Source organism: Epinephelus moara, chromosome 19 (genome assembly GCF_006386435.1).
Source record: "Epinephelus moara isolate mb chromosome 19, YSFRI_EMoa_1.0, whole genome shotgun sequence".
Classification (NCBI taxonomy): Eukaryota; Metazoa; Chordata; class Actinopteri; order Perciformes; family Serranidae; genus Epinephelus; species Epinephelus moara.
In genome coordinates this window covers 31,222,199-31,240,811 of record NC_065524.1, presented here as the reverse complement: position 1 = coordinate 31,240,811, position 18,613 = coordinate 31,222,199, and the positions used below count along the sequence as shown (strand labels likewise).

The window sequence follows — 18,613 nt, the reverse complement described above, 5'->3', positions numbered from 1 at the left end:
GCCCACTACTCACTTCTGGCGTTCAGCATAGCAGCAGGCGTGTATTTTATTAGCAAACGTTAAGTGTGTGTTTTACAGCTGTATAAAAATAAGTCTGTCTCTGTATGCGTACGAGTGTGTGAGTCTGTTTAATCTGTACTTGGCCTCACCTGATTTTTCCACTTAAACTCACATTGAAGGAGTTGTCTCCCACTCAAACCAATTATATATATGCGCATACACACATTCTCACACACTGGAGATCTTCTGGTATGACTGACAAAACAGCTGCTGGTTCTCTAGTGGAATGATGTTGTTTGCTCCACATCTGGGAGGGATTCACTTCTCAAGTCTGCGGATGAGATAGGTCATTTTATACGAATGATTTCTTTGTTCTCTTCCGTGCCCACAGCTGTGAAACCTCTTAATGACATTTGATATGTGCCTGTTTTCTGAGATATGGGTTGTACTTTAAACACAGTTATTAAGGTTTGTTTCAACAGTTGATCATTTTTAAGGTTTCACTTTAAGTTTATTACCTGTTTTATTGACCCCGTTATCAGGTGCATGACTTGTGACCAGCCTTTCATGTAATAATTAATCAACTGTACCCAATATTCTGCATTATTCCCTAATAATATCTTGGAATATTTGCACGTGTTACCTTGACATTGTGTCAGACTCTTTTTTTTTGTCGTTGTGCATGGGGCAACACAACAATTCATAACGTTCTCTGATACGATCTATGTCTTAACCACCAGGGAACCAGGAGCCTTACAGGGCAGAATTTCCTGTAGAAATATGGGTTTAATTTAGTTTAAATGGTTTATTTGACTTGTTTTGTGTGTTCCATCTGTGCAGCAAAGTTCAAGTCAAGATTGTTGGACTATAGCAGAGTGAATCTCTTGTGGTTTGTGGTCAGTTTTTTTGTCCACTATCTCAAGGCTGTTTCAAGAACTAATAAAGAGACTCAGTGATATCTGGTGGAACATTAGGGTGATAGGTCATGAACATGTGATTAGTTTTTGGTGTGGATTTGAATCCAGGTTTGGCTGAAGGCCTTCATAAGGATTTCCCAACATTGAGAGACTGGATTTTTTTTTTTTTTTAATGCTACAGTTTTCTTACACCATGTTTTTGATGCAGTTCTGTAGCTTGATGCAGATTAAATCATTTCTATGACTTAAATCACAAAGACAGTGACAGACTTGTGTTTTTTTATTTATACCAAATCATAGCAAAAACTTAAACAGTCACACAAGCAGTCAGGAAAGTCTCCAAAGTCCAGGTTGCATTATTTTGGATGCAAAATAAATATTTTGTGCCTGATAAAGCAAAGAGACCAGATACCGTATGACCTTGGGTAATGTAAATGTTTCCAAAACAAACAAACTTATCATCTCTAGAAGATAATAGCACCCACACACCCGTGTGTTTACAGTAGAAAGAAGACATGCAGCATTCTGGAGATAAATATAAAGATGGAGGTGGCAGCAACACAGACTAAAACAACTGTTGGGTCCACCCAGGCTGAAAATGTAAGCACTCACGGTACGTCAGGTGTTTCAAATGAAAGCGAGCATGAAAGGGCAAACAAGGGAGAGACAGTCACGTGTGTCTGTGGAGCCTGAGTCCTACAGATTCACATCAAAGTTCAACGTGGAGGCAGTGAGGCAGATGAGCTGCTGAGGGTCTTGCTGGTGTTCAAGGTGAGTTCATGAGGCCGTCTGCTGTGTGTCAAACCAAAACACTTTGTGTTTGACAGATGTGATCATTGATTTCACCCAAAGGTGGAGAGTGTTTACTCAAGTACTGCGGCCTTTAGATTGTAGGCACTGACCTTTAAGATAATTAATATTTAAGAGACTTAAAATATGAGTTTTACTCTATTAAAGGTGTCGCACTTTTTTATCTGACAGCTGCAGTGACTAGTCAATTTGCAAACTGAGATATTAGACCCAGAATTACAGATTATACCCAGGATACACAATGATGTAAGATGTTTCAAGCAACTAATCCATGTATAAGCGTAGTACATACAACCATCTGATTCATAACTCCTCCTTGCGCAGTAATGCATCATAACTTAACACTTTGTAAGGGGCCATGTGATGTGAATATTTTTGCTTCACTACTGATCGGATACTTCTTTACTTTTACTCAAGTAAACTTTATTATTATTATACTTTATACTTCCCCATAGGGAAATTTGTCTTGGACTCAGGAGCTGCACAAGTATTGCTGCCTTACAATAATAGTCCAGATAAAATGAAAAGCATACAAAATATTAAAACACATACTACACATAATAGTACTGCACATCAGTCACTTATGTATTGCACATAACACCAGCACACAACAGGGCACCATAAGCAAAACACAACTCCTAAACATCAAGCGACAGTATTTAGAATCTTAATTGAGGTTTTGGCACAAATTGATTATAATTATTATTATTATTATCATTATCATCATTCTAATAAGTCTCTATGCAACTGACAGTTTCCCCCCAGTGATCAATAAAGTATTTCTGATTTTTTTTTCCTCCAAATTTCTGATTTCTGAATAGGAAATTCTGTTTATCACAGTGTGGTAATTTTATTTTTACTTATTAAAAAACTATTTCACAACAGGTAGAATACATATGTATTTTGTTGACAGCTCTTTTATTTATTTAGTCTATTTATAGCCTACATACTCAGAATGCTTTGAATGCTGGACTTTCACTTGGAGTATTGTTACTTGGGTATTACATGTCAATAGTCCTTTCACCACTCCGTTTTGCTGACATCTGTTTAACTCATGTATTTAAACACGAGTGGAATTTTAAATGCAGGACTTTCACCTGTAATGGAGTATTTTTTTCAGTTTGGTAATTCTACTTTTACTTTGTCAATACTCCTTTCACCACAGTATTTTGCTGATATTTGTTTTACTAATTTATTTATACATACACATATTTTGAGTTTGGGACTTTCACTTGCAATAGAGTAAGTTTATACTGTGTTTTGCATTTGTTCCGTAAGAAAACGACGTGAATATCGGTATAATCCTACCTGTATTCGAGTCAGATGGTTAGCAGCGTGTAAAACATCAAGTCCCAGCATCCTTTGCGGTGACGCTGTCTCCGCCCACGGCGTTACGTCACGCTGGGAGCCAGAGAACGGGCAGAACGGCTCAGCTCTGTGTTTACGTTGAGATGCTCACAACAAAGGACAGCACACCGCGGAGAGCCTGTCATTTAACATAAAACACCGTGGATATTTTGTCTTACGGTGAGCATTTACAACTCTGAATTCCAGAGGAGAGGAAAACAAATAACACAGGCTCTCATCGGCTCCCATTTTTAACGGTTTTTGCCTGTATTTTTTTTATTTTTGTAAAGAAGGGGAAGAAATTAAAGACGAAATCTCCTTTTATTTAAGCCGGTGGAGCAGTTAGCTAGCTTGCTAGCCCCAGCAAGTTGGGGGACAGCCAGGCAGCAGCTGGTGGAAAAGCTAGCAGCGGCGAAGGCAACAAAAGGACTTCATCATTTATATATCGCAGTAAGTACATGTTTACACCTGACTTCATTATTAAAACACCAATAACACAGCCGTTAACGCCAGCTCGGCTAATTCAGCACTAGCCGGTGTTATTAACCGTCACCTGCTTTGTCCTGCCAACGGCTGTGTGACCACGAGCTGCTCGTTTATTAACGCCACTTCACCTCATTTAGTCATGTCCGTGCACCCAGCAAGGTAAGTCATCACAGGGCTGTTACTGTGGGCGCTGCAGCTGCAGAGAGCTGATCTTTGTGAAGTGCTCTGCACATACTCATGCACCTGTTTAGTCTTTATCTCTGTGGAAATCAGAGGCTCTATAAAGATAAAACCTCCAGTGAGCAGTGTATCTGTGTGTGTGTGTGTGTGTGTGTGTGTGTGTGTGTGGAGGCTTCAGAGATGCAGGTATTACTTTACATCACTTCCAGTCTGCATGCTGACCTGTCTCAGGGAGGGGAGAGGGGGGAAGTTGAGTGAGAAAGGGAACATTGCCTGATAAGGAATTAAGCAAATGCACGGACTCTTGCCATTACTAAAGCTTGATTGCCAGTTAATGACATCCCCTCCCCTCCCTTCTTTCTCTATCTCCCATCTCACTCTGCCTCTCTGTCTCTCACCCCCTCCTTTCCTCCCACTCTCGTTCTTTCCTCTCCCACCCCTCCACCCTCTGTCTCGTTCACTCAGTACTGGTAAAGCGATGATGTGATAAGTGTTGCTGCCAGATGGAGATCTCGCTGACTTCCCTTCCCCAGGTTGGAAATGTCACAGTAGAGACAGACATGCATTAACTCATTCTGCACCACCAAGATGCCCCGGGCCTTATTTCCATTGTCTGCTTGTCAATGATAAATCAGGAAGCTTGCTGCCAATGGTGTCGGTCGGTGCATGTCATTCTTTCAGTGACTTTAACCAACCCAACAAGACTGATTGGTATTGGAACTTTATCAGCAGTAAGGACAAAGTATGCTAGCAGGAGAGCTGCATTTAATACCTAAACTTTGCATCAACGTACTTGTTTGGCTGCATCTGCTTTTGAAGTCCTAAAACTTTTTTACTATTTGGTGTGTAGATAAACACAGGAGAAATGTAAGCAAGGTGTAAATGAAGGGAATTACTATTTAAGTGTTTGTATGAAAAGCTTAAAGTGCAGCAAAGACACAGCAGAAGAAGTCATGTGCACACTTGCAACTCCATCTCTGAGATTAATCAACATCAAGCAACTTAACTGGTGTAGCAGGCTCCACTGAATTTTCAGAGTCCACATCAGATATAAAACAGTGATCTGGATCTGGTATAGAGAGCTATACAAGACTCAAGTTGCAACACTGATACCTGCTAAAACAGTCCTGCTGGAAAGAAGGCTGAAGAATCATTTCTATATTTTTGTGCAGACTATTTAAAGTCACAGTCCTTTAAATGGTGATAACTTCAAGTGTGAAGTGTTCGGGACGCAGTGTTTGCTATGTTGCACATACATGTATGTGTCTGCACATTTGCATTGGGTGTGGGCCCGAGTGTGTGTGTGTGTATGTGTGTGTGTGTGTTCTCCAACACGGTTGAGAGTCTCAGTTACAGGGTGGAAACCGGAGCCAGTGGTGTCAGACGGGAGCGCAGAGAGAGCTCTGATGTCTTAATGGAGGCTCAGAGCTGCCTGTATCCTTAGTAACCCGGTCTGTGGGGACACAGAGAGGCCTCCCAGTCTCGGTCTGGGCTGGATGCTCTATCACTGCTGTCCAGGAATTTAAAAAAAACCTCATAGCCCCAATACTATTATTTTAAAATTGTTTTACTTCTGTGAAAAACTTTGCAGGGTCTTGTACATAGTCAGCAAGTTTCTTGATCCAGTATGACCATGAAAAAAAAAAAAAATATATACTGTAACAGAATTACAGAAGGCAGCTGTGCCTTTTTAATATTAAATCTATGCTGCAGTGGTTGTAAATTTCAGGACATGATTTTGTCTTAAAATGTAGTTTTCATAGTTCTGAAAATCCTAATGACTTCCTTTTAAATCCTTGTTGGATCAAAAGACAGCAGCAAAACTCAGTGACAGCACACAGCTTAACATCCCGACCCCTCTTTCAGCACCCCTAATATACACCCTTGAAGTAATTTTAGGAGTTGGTTTAATTTTAGGCAACAAATGTCTAATTTGTCAGAAAAAATAAATAGTTAAAGTAAACTATTAAACATTTTACCCTTGTTATTGTACCTGCTGAGCCCTGTAGACTGAGCTAAGTGTGAACAGTGTGGAAACATACGTTAATTGCACGTTGACTCAATGGAAATAGATGAAAGCTGTAACAGTCATGCCAGCAGTTAGCGGTTAACACCTTGGTGATGAGTGAGTATGTTTTAGTTTCAAACCAACAAATCAGGAACATGCCAACCGGCTGTGTGTGTGTTTGCACCCTTTTAAACCCTAATGATGTGTACAGCATGTTCGTCATGAGGGGAGACTTTTGTTTTGGTGTGATTGTTTGCATTTATCTTTGTGTGTGCACGTGTCTATAGCGTGAAGTGTCATGAGGGAGGGCCCCTGAGCTCAGCGGGGATCCGCGGGCGTAATCTTCGGCACAGCTGAGCGGCAGCTTTCCCCCTGCTGTGGGTGAAGAGCTTGGCATTCTCCTCTCGGTCCGGCTTATTCTTTGCTGGGCTGGTAAACAGGCTGAAGTTTGTAGAGGGAGATTATGTCTGTCATGGAAAGTGGGTCAGACAGTGGGCACGTTTTTATGGCCTTGTTTCTGCAAGGTACTGGAAGGAAAGAGGAGGGGGGCATTAAACCACCAGCCTTTTTCCATAGTGTTGCTTGAGGCTGCCTGTGCTCGGTACAGCTCTCTTATACTCTCTACTCTCTATCAATCAGTTTCTTATGCTAACAAGGTGAATACTGCAAGAAACTAGATGATTGACTCGTGTGTTGAGGGGGCGTTGAAGTACATATACTCAGGTGTGTTTAGGGTGAGCACAAAATTAATTTTTGCGCTTCTTTACTGCATGGATTTAACTGCAGGGCTGTATTTATGTGACCCAAACGGCTTTTCTGTTTGTTTCTTTCCTCTTTTCTCACGTCTCCATATGTTCATAAATTGGAAACCTAAAAGCTTTGGGATGAGTGTGCATTTGTCGCTGAAGTTAAGGCATGTTCAGCCTGCTTGGACACCAATTCACACAACTCACAGTCGTTCATGCCCACTTGCATCTTTGCATTGACTTAACACACAGTTGTGCTGCCTAAAATTCACCTCGTGTTCTGTATGAACACACCTTTTACAGTGTAATCACAGTCAACATCTTGACATGAAAACTATGTGAAACTGTGCAAGTTGCAACTGGAAAAATTAGCCAGTGTGTTGGTTGTACCTGTTAGCCAACAATGGCTAGTTACGTTTGCTTAGCTCATCTGTATGGCAAGGCAAGAGCTTGAAAACCCTCCCATTGCATAGTCTTATTGGTCTTGTTGATCATATAACTTGCAGTTTTCATACGTGGCAAAGAGACAGAAATGTTTTATTGGTTGAAGGGATGCAACAAAAACTGCAGTATCATTGCAACTGTTGTCGTGACGAGGAAACAGATTTCATGTAACTGCAAGTATGAGCATAAAGGTGCTGCGTGAATTCATAAACCAGAAAAACAAACAACAACCAAGTCCCTCCAGTTATTTTCACATAATAATAAAATGCTTCCCGTAGGTCATTACACATCCAAATTATCATATGAATTATGTAAAATCAGATTGTGGAGAAAACAGTTTATTGTAAACCCTATAAATTATTTAAATCTCGTCTCCTCGGGGTAATAGCACGTAATGTAAAGAATGCATAATGAAAGAGGATAAGGCACATGGAGAGTTAGTACACCTGCACAAGAGCTGAATACAGATCATACAATGTGGTCCTTTCTCTTTCTGTGAGTGTGTACTTTCCTCATCACACCATCTGTCTTAATCCTGCTCTTCTGAGGGGACTATTTATTATTTATTTAAGGAGCTATTTTAGTGGTGTATTTATGCACAGGGGTCAGAATGGTCACCCATTTTGTTCCATACAAATGAAGAATACTTTTCTGATTTCTTTCATGCTTAGTTTGTGTTTATCTCTTTGCTCCGTTTTGCTTCTCAGTCGCTGACAGTAACACCACTGCTTGTCCCCCTGCTGCCAATACCTGAGTCAGAAAAGTCAGGGAGGGGGGAAACTGAGACATAGTGAGGCTGTTCAGCTCCTTTAAAAACAAGCTGTTGGGGAGTTCACAGTCCTGTTTGGCTTTGACTTTATTACTTTAACGGTAAACTGACCGAATTCATGAATAGAAACCTTATTTGTAAATGTTGGTGGAGTTCTGGGAAAAAATGTCTGTTAATGTCAGGGATGTGCTGACACAAGAAGAGCTGAAACATGTTGGAGGGAAAAACCAATAACATGGCGATGTTTTATTTCCCCTTTTTGCAATAAACATTGTGAGATGAAACAAATGGAATAATTTCACCATGTGTGCAGCTTTTAACCTCTGGAGGTCCATGGGGAAAGAGTGAGAGAGGAACCAAAATACTTTCAAATATCAGCCTTTTTCATTTGAACATCAGAAAATGAATCTGTGTTCAATCAATTGATCATTTAAGTATTTCTTAAGCAACATTTGCTTGTTCCAGCTTTTGCATTTTGATGAATTGCTGCTTTTCTCTGTGTAATATAATCGAAAAGTGAATATCTGTAGGTTTACGACTGTTTATCAGACAACAAAAGACATTAGAAAACTCCACTTTTTGGGAAGTTAACACTTCTCAGAATTAAGTAGCATTTCATGAACTAGATTCATTGTTTAATAAAGAAAACAATGAATAATGTAAGTAATTATAAGTTGCACTCGTACTTTAACTATTGTTAGATGCAGACGTTCTTCATATTCAGCATGTTAGCACTTGGTGTGATTAACATACATGCCAGATTAATCAGTCTGCCTTGAAAACAGTTGTCATTGGTGATATTTCTGAAACCAGATGGACTTCATGAAAAAAGAGACATTTTATGGTTCTGATATTTTATCATGCAGTAAAATGATTCATATAGTGAACCATGCTGGGCCTACTTTGCCTTATTACATTGCATCATTGCAGTGCGACTATTGCACATGCATACGTTATCATGTAACTGCTGAATGGATATATGGTTCTGTCGTAACATTGAAACAGGACCACTTCTACAATTTGGGCAAATACACCCTGAGCCTTCTTCCTATTTTTTGTTTTTACCACCCTACTAGATTTATAGTAGAGTAAGACCTCCTGATATTTTTTATGTACCAAAATGGCTTGTAGAGTGCTGAAACGCCCCAGATGTAGACAAAACTATCAAGTGGTTGTGTTCATTTCCTACTGTGAATGATGTTTTGCTGGGCACCTGAAGAATGGCTTTCTTCATTTTCTCGCATTTTGTTTTGGGTGTGTTCAGCACCTCCGCCCAGACTCAAACGTCGTCTGTTCCGCCCTAATTTGCCTTTAAATCAGCAGAATCCTTCACTTCAACAAGCAGGAACCGAAAGTACTGCTGAGGTTATACATGCAATGTGAAAGTAAGAAAGTGTTGTGAGTGTGCGTTTGTGTGATTCTCACGATACCATCTCTATGGTTTCCTCACTGCGTAGTTCACACAGGCGACTGCACCCACAACTACTGAAGTAATTTGGCACCTTCTCTCTCTGCAGACACATATTCATACGTACACGCAGACCTGCAATTACCAACTCCCTTCTGATCATGCATGATTGCCATTTCCTGCTTCACTTTCCAACCTTCCTGTCTCAAATGAGCTTGAGTGTACATCCTCACACACACACACACACACACACACACACACACACACACACACACACACACACACACAGACAGTCGAGTGTGTAACTTGTTGAGGCTTCCCCAGAGAGCACTGCTGCTTCTGTGAATGCAGTAAAAGACTGGGCAGTTGTTGCTGAAAATCCATTAAATAATTTAAGTCTGAGGGTCCTTGTGCTCAACACTGCAACGGCAGACAGCTGCTGGGATGTTTAACAGAAACAGAATCAGTAATTATGAAATGTAATCGATTACATAACATGGGGAAACTGTTATTTAGACATTTATTTCCAGAAATCTTACGTCTGTTTTATTTTTAAATGTCCTGGAGATAGAGCCAGAACTAAGAGATGGAAGCACTGCCAAAACGCAAACTAACCCCACTGAAGCCTCAGTACAGCAGCACTGAGCACTAGGTTGTCTCATTCGGCTGGACAAGAGGCTAATGATTACAAACTATGACCAGGTGCAGCACAATTAGACCTATATACACTGCTCCCTTTTCAGTCCCCAGAGAAACGCAACCTTAACCAAGACTGCAAGGATCCAAACAGGAACGGACGGTGAACGGAAACATGAATCAGCCTGAAGCACGCAACTTTTTCCCCCCAATGTTTTTAAGGCACTGTTGTAATGATTTTTAGTTTAGGGTACCAATCTCAGCAATTCTAACCCACATCCTGTTTCAAACAACAGCTGGCCTCTTTGTGAAATGATGAAGCCTAAATATTTCAGTCTTGCTAAATTCTACAAATTATTATTTATGGCAACTAAATGACACTTGGTGCTCTGCCGTTCAACACCATAAACCTGTTAACAAAGCTGCTGCAGGGTGCATGTGTCCTTGGCATTCCTCCCTCAGTATTGAAAGCAAAAAGCAAGTGGTGAATTCAACTGTCTCACGTTACGATCACAACATTTTGCGTGTTTGGAAAGCCGCCCCCTAAAAGGCAAAATAATTTGGATTTTAAAAAGCTTTTATTTTGACATGTTTTTAGGGTCAGTGTAGATTAAACAGTGTGCATGAACTTTTTTTTTAACACATAGCAACACATGTGCCATCATTCATTTGTCAAACAGACATAAACTGGCAGAAGGCTGAAGTGACAGAAAGCAGAGCAGCTCAGAGGGAGAATATCTGCTGTGAAGAAACGAAGTATTCCAGCTCAGTGTTTGTGTCCCATCCCTCCATAGTGGTGTACTGAGCATCCATGATGTGGCTGTATTGTATGCCTAGAGATTAACATATGTTGACCCCAATAACACCTCTCAGTAATGAGTTTTCGTTGAGCACTTGTCAGTCATTTGAATTATACAGCACTACAAGCTGTTTGCAAAGTCTTTAAATATGTGTTCAAGTGAATAACAGCAGTTTAAATAGGGAGTGTAATTTCCCTGCTGCACTGAATGCAGATGAATGCCTCCGCTCACACACACACACACACACACACACACACACTGAGCCCCACATATTCTGCTGCACCATGCTTCTAGGAAGGTCACATTGTGTGCTTTGTACAATCAGGAGATGGTGCTTGGCTGTAGACGCACTGAAGTGTGTGTTTGATTGCTCGTACATGTTGCCATACACCCATGTGTGTTTAGATGGTCAGTCGGTGTACAGTACATCCTTGTGTGCATGAATGCATGCATTTCACTTCTCTGATTGCGCGTGTCACAGACGCTTCCACATGCTCGTATGTCTGCGTCTCTGTGGATTTTTGTGTGTGCGAGACACTGCATGGGTTTGTGTCTTGTTGCACGTCCACCAGCAGGGCTGTTTGTTGTCTGCGTGCATACGCCGGTCTGTGTTCTTCTCACTGAATCATTGATGAGACTGTAATTCGAACGCCGGCCCTCCTATTTCTTCCCCCTGCCTTCTGTCATCGCTTAGCCCCCTCCCAGCGCCGCTTACAGGAAAAACTAGTAGGCTGCTCTGACAAAGCACAGGCAGCAGACCTGCCCTGGAAACTGAAAAAAGCAACCGTTAGTTACAAAATGAACAAAGAGCAACAAAAACAAACACTTACAGTAGATTTTCCAGATATATTTTAGCATGATTGAACTGTAATGAAAGAAACAGTCACTCACTTTTTTTCCACAGTTCACCATGTCATCATGTCCATGTTTATTCACATTTATATGGCACATTTATTTTGAGATCACTGTATCTTTGTATTCCAGTCATTGTATGCTTGTAGGCAGGAAACAAAATTAAACTAATAAAACTATCACATATTTTTAAAATAAATGTTACTTCTCCTGTCAGATGAAGCTGATAGAGCTGAAAGTTGATTATCTTAGGGGGCTTCTCTTGACCCTAAAGTCCAGTTCGTTTGATTAGTGTGAACCATAGACTGTATATAAATATGGATGACACGTCTGAAGCTAAAATAACCCACATACGGTCACTGCCATCTTGCTCTGGTGACATGATTTGGAGCCAGAGTCTGTGCAGTAGCAATCTCCGCAGTGTCAAGTTTCCCACCCATACACCGGTCCGACCAGTCGAGAGCAGTGCCACTGAATGCAAGCGCACCGATTGGCTCGAACAGTTGTCAATCATGTTGTAAAATCCCCGTTTTATAGCATTAGATAACATCACATAAGAAAAACATTTGTAGGTATCATCCCTAAAAACTGCATTTCACTATTAATGTCCCACTGGTTCATACTGGTTCCACAGTGGAGTTGGCAGCAGCCTGGATTACACTATAGGGAAACTGGCTATAACAAATTAGGGAGGAAAAATGGATTTAAAGTCAAAAGAATAAAACACAGGGCAGGCATAGTAAAATTTTACATTGTACAGTATTTTAACACACTTAAATGATAAATTGGGAACAGACAGTGATCCTAGCCTGAGCTTGAATAGTTTTCTTTGGTGTAAATTATAACAACATTATATAAATTACATATCACTGTTTTTTAAAAGTCTGCAGAATATGTCAGTGTGTCTCCACAGACTAGAGCCCCTTATGTTAGATTAATTCCTTCCACTCCTCACACACAATGAGTTATTCAGCCACTTTTCTGCAGGCTTATTTAATTCTATTTTCATTAAATGGAGCCTAAGTTAGATTTTGGGAAGTCTGATTCACACGCATATTTCAAAAGTTATTCACAGACAAAAAAATAAAAACAGGAACCACCACCACTGCTTTTAATGCTCTTCCTAAGCTGCTTTTATTAGACAGTAAATTGGACGGTGGGAGGAAGGAAACTTTGAGATGATATGACACATTTGTTTTCAAAGTGAAACAAGAGCTTGACGTGTATTCTAGTCTACTGACCCTAGACAAGTCCAGCACCTCTGGCGCGGACTGAGGACCCTGGGGACTGGGCCTGCATCCTGGATTCTTTGGAGATGCCAGTCCCTCGCAGCCTCCAGAGCAACCAGTAGTTTGTTTTGATGAGTTAATTTAATTCTCAGCAGGAATTTGGCGCCGAAGGGTCCGACTCCAGTCTGCTTTTTAAGGAGTGGATGGCGGAGGTGTGAATGGCGCTGTCGTGCACTTGGAAAGATCTGGTTCTCAGTGCACTTTGCATACTTTCAAAGTTTAAAGTGTGTATTTTTCTTAAGGGGATTGGTGCCTTGGCTGACGTGCGATGTTCACGGGTGAAATTGGTCAGAGAGGTGTGATGTATGTTGGCCTTTCAGCAGCCTAGAACTCGTTTACAGGACATTTCAGCATGTGTCCTCACGTGTTGGTTTTGTTAAGCGTGAGGTCCGATGGCTTTTGATGCCATCTTCACTATGTTCACATCTGCTTTCAACAACACAGCTTGGGTTTACATTCCTCACCTTGTTTCTAATGTTCAAGTCCTTTTCCTGACCCGCTCCACATATTTCATGCCTTGCTGTTTATAGCTGATGAGTGTGAGCATTGTTGTGGCAACGCTTCCTCAGGTCAAGTGTTTGGCATCAAGCCCAAGTGGATTATTCTAATCTGCCTTGTTACCGACTACTCCTTTTTCCGTCATAGTCACAGCTATGGAAGATCCTCTTAAAAGTAGCTCACCATGGCTTAATATTGCCCACTTCAGTGTCTGTGTAGACTCACTGTGTTGGAAGCACACGGGGAAGTGGTCTGCTTTGTGTACCAGTTTATAAGCTCTCTGGTGGAGGCTAATGGTTACACCAGAGAGCCCAGACACCACAGAGTGTGCATGTCTTGTAATATGTTTCTGTAGAAAGGGTGATAAAAAAAAAAAAGACAGATGGGCCGAGGCTAATTAATTTTTCATTTGCCATGTTAGGGAGCATGTGTGCACCATCCTGAGCGAGCAGGTTGTTCATCACACAGTAAGCATACTGTTTATTCACATTTACAGTTCAGGCATTTGGCAGCCTCTCTCATCTAGAGCGAATTACAGTCCTGCTCAACTTTGATGATTCACACAAACAAAACAAAATCAGATCCAGCGAAGACAGATATATATATTTTGTGGCAGTCAAATCATCCTAGTTATTATGTGGCCATAAGGTGCAGCAGGAGTAAATATGATGACTAGACTCTCTCTCAGTACATTAGTTCACTAGAGGCTTTTTTCCACTGTAGAAAACGTGTGAGGCGCTTGTTATTCTGGATTAGAGCTGAAATTAAATCGATTAGTCAGTTGACAGCAAATTAATCAGCAGATTCTGATAATCGATTCATCTTTTTGGGAAACTTTTTTTGTTTAATCGATTAATTTGACTAATCATTGCAGTTTTAGTTTCATTGCTGAATTGCAATGAGTAATTAATTAAGCATAAATGGCAACAATTCACTGGTTCCAGCTTCTCAACTGTGAATATTTTCTGGTTTTAGCTACTCTCCTGTGATTGAAAATGAAGAATATCTTCAGGACGAGACATTTAAGACATCACTTTTGGCTCTAGGAACTTTTTTTTTTTTATTGGGATTTTTCAATAGCTTGACATACAATGTAATCAAATAGTATGGAAGGAGATATGGCTGTACAGCTGCATGTCAACTGCTCCTCTAAACCTAGTCCCANACATCTATTACAGGTATCACTAACGGTGGGGTAGATCCTGGCTAGTTTCGCATTCGTGTAGTGGATTCTGTGGAGAACTTTACATTGAATCAGGCCGTGACGGGCGCAAATGGAGGAGGTGTGAACCAAGTTTAAAGCAGCAGTCCATTGTTGATCTGTCAGCTCCATAGACAACTCATTCTCCCACGCAGTCTTGATCAAATTAAGAGGTTCTGAGGTGGTCGAACACAGGGAGTTATACAACACTGAAATGCATTTTTTTCGTTTGGGGTCCACGGCTAGCAGGGTGTCTATCAGAGTTTCGGGGGCGATTAGGAAAATGGGGGAAATTCTTTTTAACAAAACCTCTGATTTGGAAAAAACGGAAAAGGTGGGAGCTTGGTAAATGAAATTTGGAGGAGAGTTCTGCATAACATGAGAAAATACCATCTGTGTATAGATCCTTGATGCTGATGATACCCTTATCGTGCCAAGTTTTGAATGCTGGGTCTGTGTTTGAGGGTTTGAAGGCGTGGTTTTTAAGAACTGGAGAGTGGACAGAAGGACCCTGCAGGCCAAGGTTCTTCCTGAGTTGGCTCCATATTTTCAGAGAGGCTGATATAACTGGGTTCGCCCCCATGGGAGTTAGGCTCTGGGAACTTTTGTGGGGTATTTATTGCCATTTTCTGACTCTGTGGACATAAGGATTAACTGATTCGTTGACGATATTTTTATAGATTACATTATTACGTTGAATTGTACTGGTTGAGGACAGTTTTGTGTTATGCAGACCTGACTTCAGCTACTGCTCTGTTATTTTTGAATAGAACATAGTGTAGTCTTGGGTTTTAAGTCTAACTGTTGTCCGAAAAAGGAGCATACATTTCTTGTATGGGTGTAAAGGGATCATATCATAGCCATCTGGGAACCCATCGGCTATCAGTCTGACAACGATCAAGCTCCCAAGGGCAACAGCCAATATTTAAGGAGATCTGGTGTAGCTAGCGAAAATCTGGACTTCCTCTTCTGTGTGCTGGTAACTTCTCCTGATCTCTGAAAATATATATTTGCATATAAATGCAGATATAAAGCTAAACAATTGTCAGACATACCAGTGGGTTCTGACATTGCATTGTGGCTCGTGCATTCTGCCTTTTCACACTCGCTGTTTACCCGCCGCTCAAATGTGATCGATCAATACACTGCACGGACTACAAAGAAACCAGATTGCATCCAGTACCAAGCTCCTGTCCCGTCGCCTACAGAATCTGCATACATATGGTTAGATTATTGTTTATAGAGATGATCTCACAGCACTCTCAATAAATTAAATTTAGAGGTTACACTAAATCACCACCTTCTGCCCCCAGTTTTCTGACCAATGTTATTTCGTCCTTCCTCTCAAGCAGTGTGTCATGATGCTTGTGTGCTTTTGGCGTACGGTGTGTTTCCATCTTGGTGTAAATATTGGATCACACACACACACACAGAGACACACAGCAGAGCACCTCTAGGGACCATTGAACATGAGAAGTGTGTGCCTGCCTCTGAGTGGGCAGGGAATTGGGACTTGGTGTCTGCATCGACACGCTGACTCTAAATCACTTTGGAGCAGACCGGCTACAGGCATGTCTTTGGCGAGACAGAAATGTTTCTGTGTTCATGCTCCAGTGTGTGTTTAGCGTTGGAGTAGTCAATAAGATATTCAGATGAATATATTTAAACCATGCATACACTCGCACACATGAAATCCTAAATGATTTCATTTTTATTATCCAAGCTTCTGCTCAGTAACTCATGTCAGGAGTTAACACTCTGGTTTGTATTGATAATGCAGTCTTATCTGTGTGTGTACACCCAGCTGAGCTTCAGGAGATTTAATGCATGCTACATTAATTTTCTATAATGTTGCATCAGCAGTGATTTTCCCTGTTGGGTTTATAGTTCCTCTGGATGGAAATGCTTTTAGTGCCAGGCCACATTGTGGGTTTATTTTGAGACGGTGCATTGGAGTTTTTGTGTGAATGGAAATGAAAATCTGATCATTTCCCATTGGAGTCAGGAAGAACAGTTGCCAGCTACAGAGAGACGGAGAGATCATGAGCTTGTTACAGTTGCACCGCAGCGAACATCCAGTAAAACACATTTAAATCTTTACATTCAGTGAGAAACGGAAAAGGTGTTGGAACCACTGCAGAAGAGTGCGAGCAGGCTGGAACATTAACAGTAGCCGTTAACCAAAAGCTGGCCTGGCAGGTTTTAGATTTTGTCATCCACTCAGCCAACATGAAGGTCTGACTATTTACATACAAGACTTACAGCTATCTAGAGATATCCTGACTCTGGAGCCATCTGGAGACTGTGGAGTCTGCAAGTTCATTCATTCATCCATTATCCGTAACTGCTTATCCTCTTAAAGGTTGCACGGGGTTGGAGCCTATCCCGGCTGACACTGGGCAAGAAGCAGGATACACCCTGGACAGGCTGCCAGACTATCACAGGGCTCTGCAAGTTCCAGATAGTGGCCAGTAATTTAGTTTTTCATTGATTACGTCAGCTAAACAAAGCCTGGTTAACTTCAAGTGTTTTACAGAGTGTACTTTGCGTACTCCTGATGTCAAAAACATGAAGTCTCAAGTCCCGTTTAAATGTCAAGGAAATTAGTCGTTGAGAAAATCCCTAGTGTGTTGTGTTAAGACTCAGAAGTAGTCATATAGAGGTCTTTATCTCCACTGTAATAATCAAGACACTGGTCAATGCAACAGGCATGAGCAAAGTGGAGCCCTTATGTTCAGGACAAATGCACAGTACGCTTAAACACTTGAGTACATTTTGCAAAAATACTAGAGAAAAAATGTTTCCCGTCCCTCTTCTTTCTCTTCATGTTCTGCATGCCGATGCCATCTGTTCATGTTCATTGATCAGACAAGTTCGACCGAGGATAAGAGCCAGAATGTAAGATAGAAGAGAATCTGGCGTCAGGTTTGCCAGCTCCCCCCTCCACCCCACAGATCAGTTTCCGAGTCACCAAGCGTCTAATCTTCACAGTGTGCTAACCCAATCCCTCTCCACTGACCCGACCGTGCAACTCTACACACTGGAGACCAGACCCGGGGCGTCTGGAAACGAGCTCGCACCCACACAAATACACGCACAAATACATTTCCCTCGCATTACAGATTAAATCCTCACTGATGTACACACACACACACACATGCAGCCTCCCACACTGAAACGGAAATCTCCAAAATACCTCATTTGTAGCGTTAACACATGCTTTGGCTTGTTATTGAGTGTCGTTAAGATTGAAGTGTTTTTAAGGCAAGCATCACTTGCAGTACGAGGATGAGGTTTATGGTCAGACCAGGCAGTCCTCCCTTTTCCTACAACTGTAAAACCTCCTGCATGATGTGCCGCATAATGCTCCACTTTAGACACCATTTGGAAAAACAGTGAAAGACATTACAAGAAACTGAAGGAAGCCTTTCATCTCATGCTCTTTCCCTCTTTCAAGCCCTAGTGAATGTCCAGATCCATAAGGCTTTTTACCCTGCAACATCAAACACATTCATACGAAACAGTTTCCCCAAATATGTTTTATTCCAGAGCTAACAATCTATTTAGAGCTCTCACTCGGACAAACATCATGTTAGCTGTACTCAGAGGTGAAGCAGAAGCCCCGTCTCCTTGTATTATTATCATATTATTATATCTTTTTTTTGTTGGTCATTTTGAGCTGAGAAATGTGTCGTTCTTTGTGTGTGAGCTGGCTGAAGACTCGCTGGCTAGTTAACTTGTCCCACCAAACAGCTGGTGTTTGTCACAGGAAATTGAGGTTTCTGATTTGAGGCATTTGCGTGGCTCTGCCTACGCATGGAGGTCATCTTAGAAACAAACTGTTGTTCTTGTGTTTACCCCGTATGATGATTGGAGTACATTTTAAGCTTATGTTGTATTTTTAAGTCCTCTATTTAAGTTAATGGCAGAGCCTCTAACTGAGGTTTTATGTAGTAGTTCAGGAGTCTTAAATAACGAGCCCGTAGAAGACGCTACATCCCTTCTCACTGTTCACAGTTCACAGCTGTTAAATTCTGGCAAAAGTTAATTTTACACTGTACTACTCTGCTAGTCGCTTGGGTAAGACAGGCTATTGCTGCCACCATTTAAAAAAAGGTTTCCCAGTAAACTTACATCACATTTTTGTCATTATTAGGACATATAACTTTATTATGTTACAGCAAGACACCGTTCTCATTATTTGATATGTTGTTATATAAGA

The 18,613-nt window shown here is 41.2% G+C and overlaps 1 protein-coding gene across 1 annotated transcript in view; it reads left to right on the top strand.

Annotated features, from left to right (window-relative positions):
• The first annotated feature begins 3,170 nt into the window (after positions 1-3,170).
• peli1b (pellino E3 ubiquitin protein ligase 1b) overlaps positions 3,171-18,613 on the top strand; it is a 40,542-nt gene continuing 25,099 nt past the window's right edge. Inside the window, exon 1 of the mRNA XM_050071488.1 lies at positions 3,171-3,524. The gene's annotated coding sequence lies outside the window, so the exon portion shown is untranslated. The remainder of the gene's footprint in view (positions 3,525-18,613) is intronic.